We start from the raw sequence: 11,494 nt of genomic DNA on the forward strand, positions 1-11,494 counted from the left end.
CTTCTTGTCAAAACCTCTATATAGTTAGAGATACCTTTAGATTGAGAAAAAACATTTACTTAAGAAAAAAAAAACCCCACACACACACACACATTTCATGTGTCTATATATATAGGTAGTTGTTTACATACTTTACTTTTCGCACTTGTTAGTATAATAATAGTCATGCATGCATGTTAGATTTTCTGTGTTACATATATTTTCAAAAATACAAAAACCAAAAATATATTTCATAATAGAATAATTATCATATCTCTAGTATAATAAACCATGTATTTCACGTTCTATATCAAACAACCCACGCCCCAAATTTATTTGGGGGTAGCGTATTTTCATCATGAAGAACAGAATACAGGTATATCGTCATTTTTGCTCATGTTTCTTAATAATCTCTTTCCTTATCTCTTCATACTTTGAGGACAAAGCATAGTTCTATTTGGGGGTGTTATAGTAGCATTTTGCAAAAACTAGACATTTTATATATATATTAGTATATTTCTTCCTTTAAAAAAAATCGAAAAAGACCAAAAATATTTTTCTATTTAGTATTAAAAAGTCTTGTTTCCATTTTCTATGATGAATAAAAAGTTTAGAAGTCTCATTATAGCAATAGAGTAAGGATTCGTTCTTCGAACTTAGACTGATATACGTACAATAGTTTCTGCATCTTTTCATGAATGACATGCATCAACATTTGTTTGTATGTAGCAGTGAGTTTTCAAAACCAAGGTTAGAAAAATTAAGTTCCATATCCTGTGAGAATCTAGCCAAAAGCCTAATCTGAATGATTATTGAGTGATGACACAAAGGATATCCGGATAGAAAGACCACACGTCCACTTGTTTGATCACCACGCCCTATCCTAAGAGAAAATTTAGGCCTTTTTTTTGGATTGATATAGCCAAATAAACGTTAAAACCCAAAAAGATAGTTTTCCTATAGTTACCCCCTTGAGCCTTCACCATTTTCTAAAAAGCCTTTTTATTCTTCACCAAAAATTCCTGACCCGTTACAACACCCAATAAAAAGCTTACCCAGCTGACAAGTTGAGAACTGGATGAATATCAGAAAAAGAGAAGAGAAGACCTTGTACAAAAACAGATCAGTTAGTTGCTCCGAAAAGAAAAGAAATGAAAGAAAAGAAAAGAAAGACCCATCAAAAACCAAAACTCCAAAAACAAAAAAATAAAAAAGGAGACGATATCAAAAACAAAAAAAAAACAACGTTAGAACTCCCAAAATTCAAAATCATATGGAGTCACAAAGCCAAATAGCTAAAAGAATGTATCACAATTCGGAAAGTAAAAACAAAAGGAGGTTCTTCTCTGGTTACAAGTATCTTGAAGACCCAGTTTCTCAACTTATCAGATTTTGTTTTCCATTCCTTTTTCTTTCTAAACATCACCCTAGCCCCGTAACTCCTAATAAAATACCTCTATCTCAATTCGAAATAGGATGGTGCGGTGGGATATGAATTTGATATGGATGGTGATATGAATGGTAATGAGTTTTGGGTGAAACCGTACTCTAGCTGACCAGGTGGATATATGAATGGTGGTTGACTATTTGTGGTGGAACTCTATGAATTATCGGCATGACTAGAAAACTCCTGAGTGTATGGGGTAATAGCGAAGTTTGAAAATTGAAGTTCGTAATCATAAGGATTTCTCATAATATACTCGAATTTGGTATATGATGGACAATGGGATAACCAGTGATAAGGACTACCCCAAAAAGAACAAGGTTCTAGGTTTGCATTATAATTCCATGATGGTTGCGATGCATATTGATAAGACATGAATGCTCAATCAATGATGATTCACAAACAGTAGAAATTAATTTTTTTGAATTTTTGAAAATATTTGCTTGGTCTATAGATTACTATGCCCTATTCAAAGGAACAATTGGACGCAAGACTAGGATGACTCTATTACACGGCTCAGAAGAGTAGGCAGTCACTTCACCAAGTGGTGTGCTACCAAGAATCTCACTCACGATGAATCTAGGGGAGTGAGGAAGGTAGTTGGTCCACCGGAATTTGGTAACTGATTACTCTAAATCCTCGTGGCTATATTTTTGTTATTTTCTGGAGGAGCGTGACTACTTTGGGCTCTAGTTAGTTGATTCTAATTCATTTTTTCGGTCTAGGGCTTCAAGAATCAAGCAACATCCGATTTTATCTATAGTAAAGAATGACTTTCCAATGGTTGTTATATGGCTCGGGTTCATGCTTATGCGTGAATGTAAATTGCAGTGCGGAAATTAAATTTCAAATAATCACGTAAGCATGCTTGAACACACAAGCTAATGTCTCCTCTTACATGGACTTCGAGGAGGTTTAGAATTTACCTCTCAAGCAGTGCTTACACGCTGTTTGAGGAGAAGGAGACGTTGGTTGGAACATGATCTGAGAATTAGACCTAACCTTTCGAGTTTTACCATGTTTTAAGTTATTACAATAAAAGTCCACTTAAAAGGCCCACAAGTTGGTTTTTTGTTAATTAAACAACTTTGCCTACCTTTAAGGGCCAAAAACATAAAACTAAACTAATATTATACTAATCTAATAGATTAACTAATTAAGATAGATTATCTAGCTAGATTAACTAGAGTTAAATTTAGGTAGAGTGTTGATTACCAAGTTGATTCAAAGTGTATGAGCGATGATTCATGACTTGCCTTGCACACTTGAACTTCCCAAGGCAATGAAAACTCTAATCTCTTCGTAAGTTTAGAACTCCAACCAAGTGTTCACCCAAGTTCATCCATACAATCAATCAAAACATCAACTTCCAAGAAGGATCAGATACGCTTCACCCACAAATGTGGTAAAGTGACAAGGTTTCCTTTTCTACTTACATTCTTTATAATTACAGGCTAACATGATATGCAGATCACAAGAAGACAAAACAACACTCGCAATATGCATTCAAAAGCAATAATTAATTCAAGTACTCCCTACAACGAGCGCCACTGGACTTCACCCAGTGGAAAATGACTAGCTATTTCTACCATGGAACAACAAACAAGCAATACGAACAACACAAGACATACTCTATTGTATCAGGCTACTTAGAGCCACACCAACCTCACCTACACTCACCAAATAAACAATAAAATCAAGAAGAAACAAGCAGCGCACCACCATCAACGACTCCCTCCTCGCCAACTGCATCAGCCACTTCAGTCGCATGCACCTCAACCATAGTCGACACTCCAGCACTCATCCTATCAAGTGGAACATCTAAATCTACTACATCTTTCCCTTTCCATGTATCAATGACTACGTCCACAATTGGGACAGAAGACACCTCCGCCTCACCATCTTGATCGTCCTCAACATTATCATCATCACTTTGGGAAATGGCCGCAATCTCTGCACCAGGCGCTGGCACTAACTGCCCCTTTGCTAGGTAAGTAGCCAGACGATTCCACTTGGAGGTGTGCCTCTCCGCCAACTTCTGGTACTTACGCCCGTCCCCTCTCGCAAACCTCAACTCCCTCTTCAAATGCTCCAGCTCTAACGTTTGCTGAGCAAACATCTTCTTTAGCTCTCCACGCAACATTTTCTCATTATCATGTTGAAACTTCACTTCATCTAACTCTTTCCTCACATGCATCTTCGCTGCTTCAGCCGCATGCAAATCTCCACTAATAGTATCATTCACGGCTTCTACCTCTTCAAGACGTGCCCTCAAGTCAGCAATCTCAGTTAATTTCGACTGCATCTCCATATCAAACGAAACCAAAACATACGCTAGCTAGCACTTCCAGCTGTTGCACATAGAGGATATTCTGCACCAATACAACACGTCAAGAAACAGTTAAACCCAATAACACATACAAAACGAATCGTACAACCAGAAAATGAACGAACACTTACCTAGTACGCGCTCACCGCATTTTGCTCTCGCAATTTACAACACTCATCCTCGATCTCCACCAGTTTCTAGTCAGCCTCCAACATAATTGAATCAACCAAGCTTCTCGCTATCGGCACTCGATTATAAGCCGCATCCCTGCGCCTCACACGACTCACAACAGGACTCCCAGTTGCCTTAACAACTCCACCAGCACCCTCGCCTACAGTCAAATCTACAACTTTTGCCCCTCCCAGCTTCGCAAAGTTGATCTCCACCGACCCCGATTTTGACTTCTTACGACTTCCCCTAGACAACTCCGCACTAGCCACATCTTTCCTCTTGTCCCTGACACCACCATCCATCTATTCAGCTGAATCCCTTATAAAACTCACCGACTGTCTGCCACGACTCCTCACATGATCCTTTTTCTTGTCCATCTTCTCACGCGCAACAATCGACCCCCGCTCGTCAAAATAGTCAACAATCACCGGCAACAAACATTTTTTTTCCTCCCTTCCCAAGCTAGCGAAACCCTCTATCTTGCCACACCGCTGTGATGATGGCACTGTAAACTTTAGAATCTCTGCAGAACATATAAACACATATCAGAAACCCTCGAACCCAAAACACAAACATGCACGAACATCAACCCCACCTACTCTTAGCTTCATTATTACACCGATAATGGTTCAAACCACTACCTGCTTCGCAAAACAAACTTGTAATAAGAACCAGATGCTCCCACCACGCTTCCCGGTTCGGTAAATCCATCAACTCTGACACACCTACCCTCAAGCTCAAGGCACACGTTAGCATTGTCCTATCCTTCAACCAATTCCCCTTGACATACATATACTCCAAAACATCCTTCAGAGTAATTCCCCTTGACATACATATACTCCAAAACATCCCATAACCTTGCATCTCATTCAACAAATAAAAAACCCTCAAATAGTTATTACTAGTAAACTGGTAGGGACTCTTCTTACAAAAATTCAAACGCTTGACTATTAGCTTTGTGAAAGGAATCCTCAACTCAGCCACCATCTGCCCAGTACTCACCACTACTGTCTGCATGGGCAGCTCGTACTCAGGATGCCTACAAGCCGGATAATCCTTTCGCAGGTCAACAATCACCCTAAGCTTCAACTTTTTCATCATCTCTCTCGATGTTTGCTCCAGCGACTCCACAATACACAAGCCACGTGGACTTTCCCAGCAGGTGACGTCCCAATGACTCCCTGGGTACCACTCGCATGACTGCCTGATTCAGTTCTATCCTCCCTACTCCCACTACTCGGCCTCCTCTTGGGTCGACGACGATTGTTATATATCCAACAAATTTTTCGTACACACACTACCCCCAAACTTTACCAACAACAACACTTCCTCCAAACAAACACTTCTTTCCTCACTCAACACCTCTTCTTCTCCTACATAAGTAACATCAGAGCAGTCACTATTACTACTCAAATCACATCCAAAAATCTACCAATAACTACCTACCATCTTACCAATCTCTACAACAAAAAGGACCTATCTTTTTCATCACCAATTCAGTAACATATTCTTACCCTCCCCAACAGAAACAAAATAAGCAAACCAAAGTAAAGTTGAGAACATACCTGACACCATACATATCAAAATGCTCGCCAAAGGTACTCCTGCTAAATCTTTAGTACAATCCTCTACACCGATAGTCGAAATTTTTCTTTTTTCTTCTTTACCAAACAGCAAACAAGACTTCTATCCACCAACTCTTTCCTCTTATATACCACAACTAGGCACTCCCCATCCTTTTGATCCCCAAACCGCTATAACCTATTAACACTCCAGATAACGCGACCTTTCACCTACTCAACGGTTCGCACAATTTTCATCCAACGATCCTCCGTTATTATGGAAGATACAACATTTACCCCATGTTTCGTCTATCACGTACCCACATTGAGCTCCACAACTGTCTCTTCATGTGCAAAATAATCATAACCGCAGTAGTTATTATTTCATACCAACCCACTTCATTTTTCTTAACCGATGCATCACGTGCCTTCAGGTATTTATACCTTTTCTTTTTTCTTTTTCTCGTCAACACGTCCTTTTCAAGAACGTGCTAATGAGATAGGGCTCTATAAAGGGCATCCCATCAATCACGTGATGCGCACACACAACGACTCCCCCAGCATAACATGACCCCTAAATACACGAACACCAGCAACACTTGCACACTCAGCAACACTCGCACACTCAACGACATTCGCATACTCAGTAGATCGGTGACTCGTCACTCGACTTCATCTCATGACATCATCACTTGATACTATCATCATTACTAGCTTATCTTTAAGCCCCCTTCCCGCCGTAATATATGCACCATTACAGCCATACACCATCATTACATCCTATGCCAACTCAGATAGATCTACAACTACTATCCATTCGCCTCTCATAGGCACATGTCATCTATCTCGACCGCACATTTGTACTCATCAGTACACATGTCATACCCGATGCTCATCCTCAATGACTATAAAAGCCACCCTTTAGAGCTATGTATGGCTTGATTCTAGACTCACTGACACAGTGCTGGATACGTACGTAGGCATCTTCTTACCTATAAAGAGCAGCCATTAGCACTACTCCAAACCACCCCAACTTGATTATCTATATATAATAGCTAATAATTAATTCATAATCCTTGATGTAAATTTAGACATTTACACCTTGCTAATGAAGACATGATATGATAAAAAGAGCTAAATTTTTTGCACAATGTGATGAAGATGATACACAATTTTGAGCAGCTGAGTCAAATGATTCCCCACGATCTATAGAGGAATTTGATTACCCTAACTAGTGATAAGAGCCCAAAACTGTAGTTTTAACCCCCTTAATAATAATACTTTTAGACCAATTATGTGAGTAATAAATAAGAGTTAATGCTGATTACGTAATTTTATGTATTTCAGGCATTGAAGTCAATTATGTGCAGAAATGTGCCACTTTGGCGAGATAAAGGAGCAAGGGTTGGTTGCTAAGGAGTTTTGTGATTAAAGACTACGATTCAAAGAGAAAAAGTCTTTATAAAGCCCGATCAAAAGCTAAAAATTCAAAGTCAACGCGGGCAGAAACAGCACACAAAAGTCAGCAGAACTTCCGAAGACCATATCTTTGGACTCAGGCCTCGGAATTGGGTTTACCTTATGTCAAAACGACCGACTCGGAAAGAGCTTTCCAATGGTCTAAACCTTAACCCAATCAGAGGAGCAAAAGTGGACGAAAAGCCTACTGAAGTCAGATCTAGCTGAAAAGGGCCTTGTGGACTGAAGAGATAGGGTTTTGGGCTCGATTTTCCGGCCCAAAATATGGCTCATCAACCCATGCACGAAAATGTGGATCTGGTCTCCTCCATTTCCACACACAAGACTTAGCTCTTAAATATACTTAGTTTAGGTAGCAAGTAGCCATTATAGATAGGAATTCTAGATCTAGTTTTGAGTTTTGATTTCCATTAATTAGTTTGCATACCTTGTTTTAATTTAGATTATTGAATCATTGTTATTCCTTTGTTAGAGTAATAAAAATAGTTAGTTCTTCATACCTTTGTTAGTTTTTCATACCTTGTTTTAATTTAGTTAATTGAATCATTGTTTTATTATTCATTAGATTAATAAAATAGTTAGTTCTTCTTAATTTCGGTTTTGATTTATTAAAGTACTTAGTTCTAAATTAAATTACTTAGTTGTTAATCAATTCTTAGTTGTTAATTTAGATTTGAATTATTGAATTGAAGGTTTATATTAGTAAAGTTAGAATCTTTATATGATGTCTTGTTCAATTTCATTGGGAAATGATAGTTTTATGAATCAAGGTTAAACATCTATTAGAGGGGTTTGATGAAGTCTTGATGAAAACTTGATTGTGTAGTGTAGAATCGTTGTAAGAGTCTATTCCACTTTAGAATGTAGTTGATTCGCAATGAGAATGGGTAGAACTTCCTCACATGCTAGTCATTAGTTGGTAGAGATTGCCATGAATGATTAGGGATTAGAACAACCAATTCTTATCGTAAGAACGTAAGAATTTGATTACAACAATCTATGCTAGTTTATTAAGTTGGATTCAAGGTTGAATCAAATTCCCCTAATTCTTTATCTAGATTCAAACCTTAGTATTTCCGTCATTTCGTTATCGTATCTTGTTTAGTATTTGAATTTGCATCGTAGTATAAATTCTCACCATTACTCTCATTAACATTGGCTAGGACTGATAATATATAGAAAGTTTTGAATGCTAAAGAACTAGGAGTGGAACGAATCTTTTACTCCACTCTATTTCGATAGATTCGAGAGTATAATAATCTTTGATAAATTAGTCTTCGTAAAGTTTTAGTTTTACTTACGTTTGAATTTCATCATTTATTCGTAGGTAGAAATATCATTTTTACGTTTATCAAATGGCGCCGCTGCCATCTTAGTTCCCTTTAGTATTGTTTTCTTTAGAATTGTTAGTCTTCCAAAGTCCCAAAACCTACCCACCCTTATTTGATTCTAACTGTGGTTGTCCGTTTCAGCATTGAAATTTTCCTCGCAGAATTACACGGAGCGCGACTCGCGCCCTAGGCAGCCTAAATTGGAGCGCCACTCGTGCCCAAATGCCTGGAACTCCAGTTTTTAGCTGAGCGCGACCCACGCCTTGCCAAAACAAAACTCGAGCGCCCTCCGCGCTGAAGCGCCTGGACCTTGAGTTTTTCCCTTAGCGAGACCCACGCCCTACTAAGGCTAAGTTCAAGCACCCCCCCGTGCCCTACCAAGGTTGAGCGCACCCCGCGCCCTGACCCCCGTGGGCACGAAAAATTCTAATTTTTTGTGGGTTATTCCAGGATTGTTGCAGCTGTTCTAGAGAGTAGTTTTGTGATGACTTCTCCTATAGTGATACCGGAGTAGTTGTCACACCCCGAATTTCGACAGAATTCAGAAAAAACATTATTTGTTCCCGACTCTTCGATCTCTGAGGTGTGACGCACTCTCAACTCCCAAAACCCATAAACAGTTTAAATATGCGGATAATTTAAAAACCAATAAAAATTTCAAATTAACAAAAGTCCTTTTCATTACAAAAATTAACAAATAAAAATGCAAATAACCTTATCTCAACTGAAAATCTATATCACCTCAAAGGAAAACAAAACCTATCTTGAAATGCGACGCTAACGCTAACCTCAAGCAGCAACCAACCTTCTTCAACGTGAAACCTGTCAAGACTTATCAACTGTGTTCATTTAATGAACACACCCGATAAGCACACATACAAATCGGGTCAGCATTATAAAAATGCTAGTGTGAGTAGCTCTAAAACACAACGTATTCTTATACAAATATATACACAATCCATAAGGCCGTTAGTTCCTCCACCGAGGCGCCTTAACTTTCAACGACTAATACAACATCCTTAAGTACAATAATTAAGGCAGGTAGTTCCTCCACTGAGGCACCTTAACTTCCCACTAACCACACAACAAACTATACGCATCATAAATAAAGCATGTAGTTTTTCCATCGAGGCGCCTTAGGTTCTAACTAAACAAATAACCAACCAAACATATTATATCCGTATTGCATTTCATGCTCAATAACGAAGTGGGTCGTCTCTGCCCAAGTAATTAGTTTGACCCACCCTTCTGCAAAACCATATACAATCATCTATCTAAAGATATATCATTAACCAACCTATTACCATAATTATATTAATTAAGGCTTTCTTTGTGTGTCCCTAAAATCACGTCGTATCTATGTCTTACCTAGTTTCCCTGGCTACCACAATCGCTATCCAACGCCGAGCATGTACATCCACATGCCTCCCCTTACATAATGTACCACTCCGTGCGTAACTACCCTGAGCGGGATGCCGCACATCAGGTAACCCTCACACGAAAGCCATTATGTAAGTACTGCCACTATTCGGCATAAAATATCGCGCGTCTCGTTCTATTTTGCGAACGGAATAATCAAGCCACCATTCGGCTACGATTGCCCAACACATAGGTCAATCAACACCTTATATATACACCCTACACAAGGGCCAATCATATCACATAATGTAAGGGGCCATTCAAATTCAATCAAAGCGCCCGGAATCAATTGGCAATCAAATTACACACCGCGGGCGATCACATGAGTTGTGGTAGCTAGGTTTTAGGATTTTCGTTACGTAATTTATTCAGGTGTCATACATTTATGACTCATAATAATTCCACTATATCACATGCAGGTCAAATACCTTATTGCACTAAGCCACAATATTTAGAAATATCTCAATTATATCTCATAACCACTTTCATTCTTTCACGTGCCAATATATTATTGCACTAGGCCACAATCCCGTGGGAAATATCCACAAATACTCTACTAGCATCTCACAGATAAAATAATGGAGTGTTTATACATTTATTTCTCCAAAACTATTGCATTCAATATATATATCCCAACATATTATATAATGTCACAATATCAACATCAAATCTTAATTAGATAATGACAACCAAATTTATACAAGCTTCCACAGCATTTTAGCATTTGATTTGTCCATACAATTTACAACATACAACGTAGCACAATTAAACAGTCAAAAGCCCACCATCAAAGCCCAATACTCAAGTCCATAAATCTAAGTCCGTATATAATTTAATACTCGTAACAACATATATATCAAATTCTTATTATCAGAATTCTCCTCTAGTTACGTGCCAATATTATATTGCACTACACACTACTCATGTCAAATCTTAATTAGATAATGACCAACCAAGTTATACAATTTTTGACAATATTTTATTACTATATTTGTCCATATAATCAAATGTGTGAAAAACTGGAAAAAGTCAACATTTCATAGTCAACGGTCAAAGGTCAAAGTCAATAGTCAACGGTCAAAGTCAACACGTCATTGTCAAAGTCAAACTGTCATTTCCATGTTCGACAGGTTCAGGGTCATAGCCATGGTTCATAGCTAAGGGCAATGTGCATGGCTCATGGGCTCATAACCAAGGTAATGGTTCGGACCCAACTGGCCAAGCCCAAACCTTAAAACCCGGCCCCGAAAGTCTACACCAACTTATTATTCAACCTGACCCAATTGGGGTCATAAGGACCAACCCACATAAAATTAGAAACCGGCCCAAAGAAAACTAATTAAACTGGTCCAAAACACAAATGGGTTCGGCCCAACGAATTGAACTGAAACCGACCCAATCAAAACAAAATAGAATCGGGCCCAACAACAAATGAAACTGGCCCATAGACTAAGCCAAATTGGTCTGGCCCAAACAAAACAAGGTAGGGCCCAAGAACTGAAACCAACCAAGGCCCAAGCTCAAGCCGTCATCTTCTCCAACTGCCACCACTGGATCGACCACCGTCGCCCTCCACTCGACCACCCATTCCAAGCCCACGGTTTTGATCCCCACGACAACCCCTACCACTTTACTAAAAGCTAAAACCCCAACTCTTAAACCCCCATATTCTCCAAAACTAGATATGGAAATAATTTCGGGCCGCTATTAATGGTTCTTCAAGCTCCACTCGACAGCCCCCACCCAATCCAACTTCAAACCAAGCAATACAAAGTCATAG

This window comes from Coptis chinensis, chromosome 7, assembly GCF_015680905.1.
Source record: "Coptis chinensis isolate HL-2020 chromosome 7, ASM1568090v1, whole genome shotgun sequence".
Classification (NCBI taxonomy): domain Eukaryota; kingdom Viridiplantae; phylum Streptophyta; class Magnoliopsida; order Ranunculales; family Ranunculaceae; genus Coptis; species Coptis chinensis.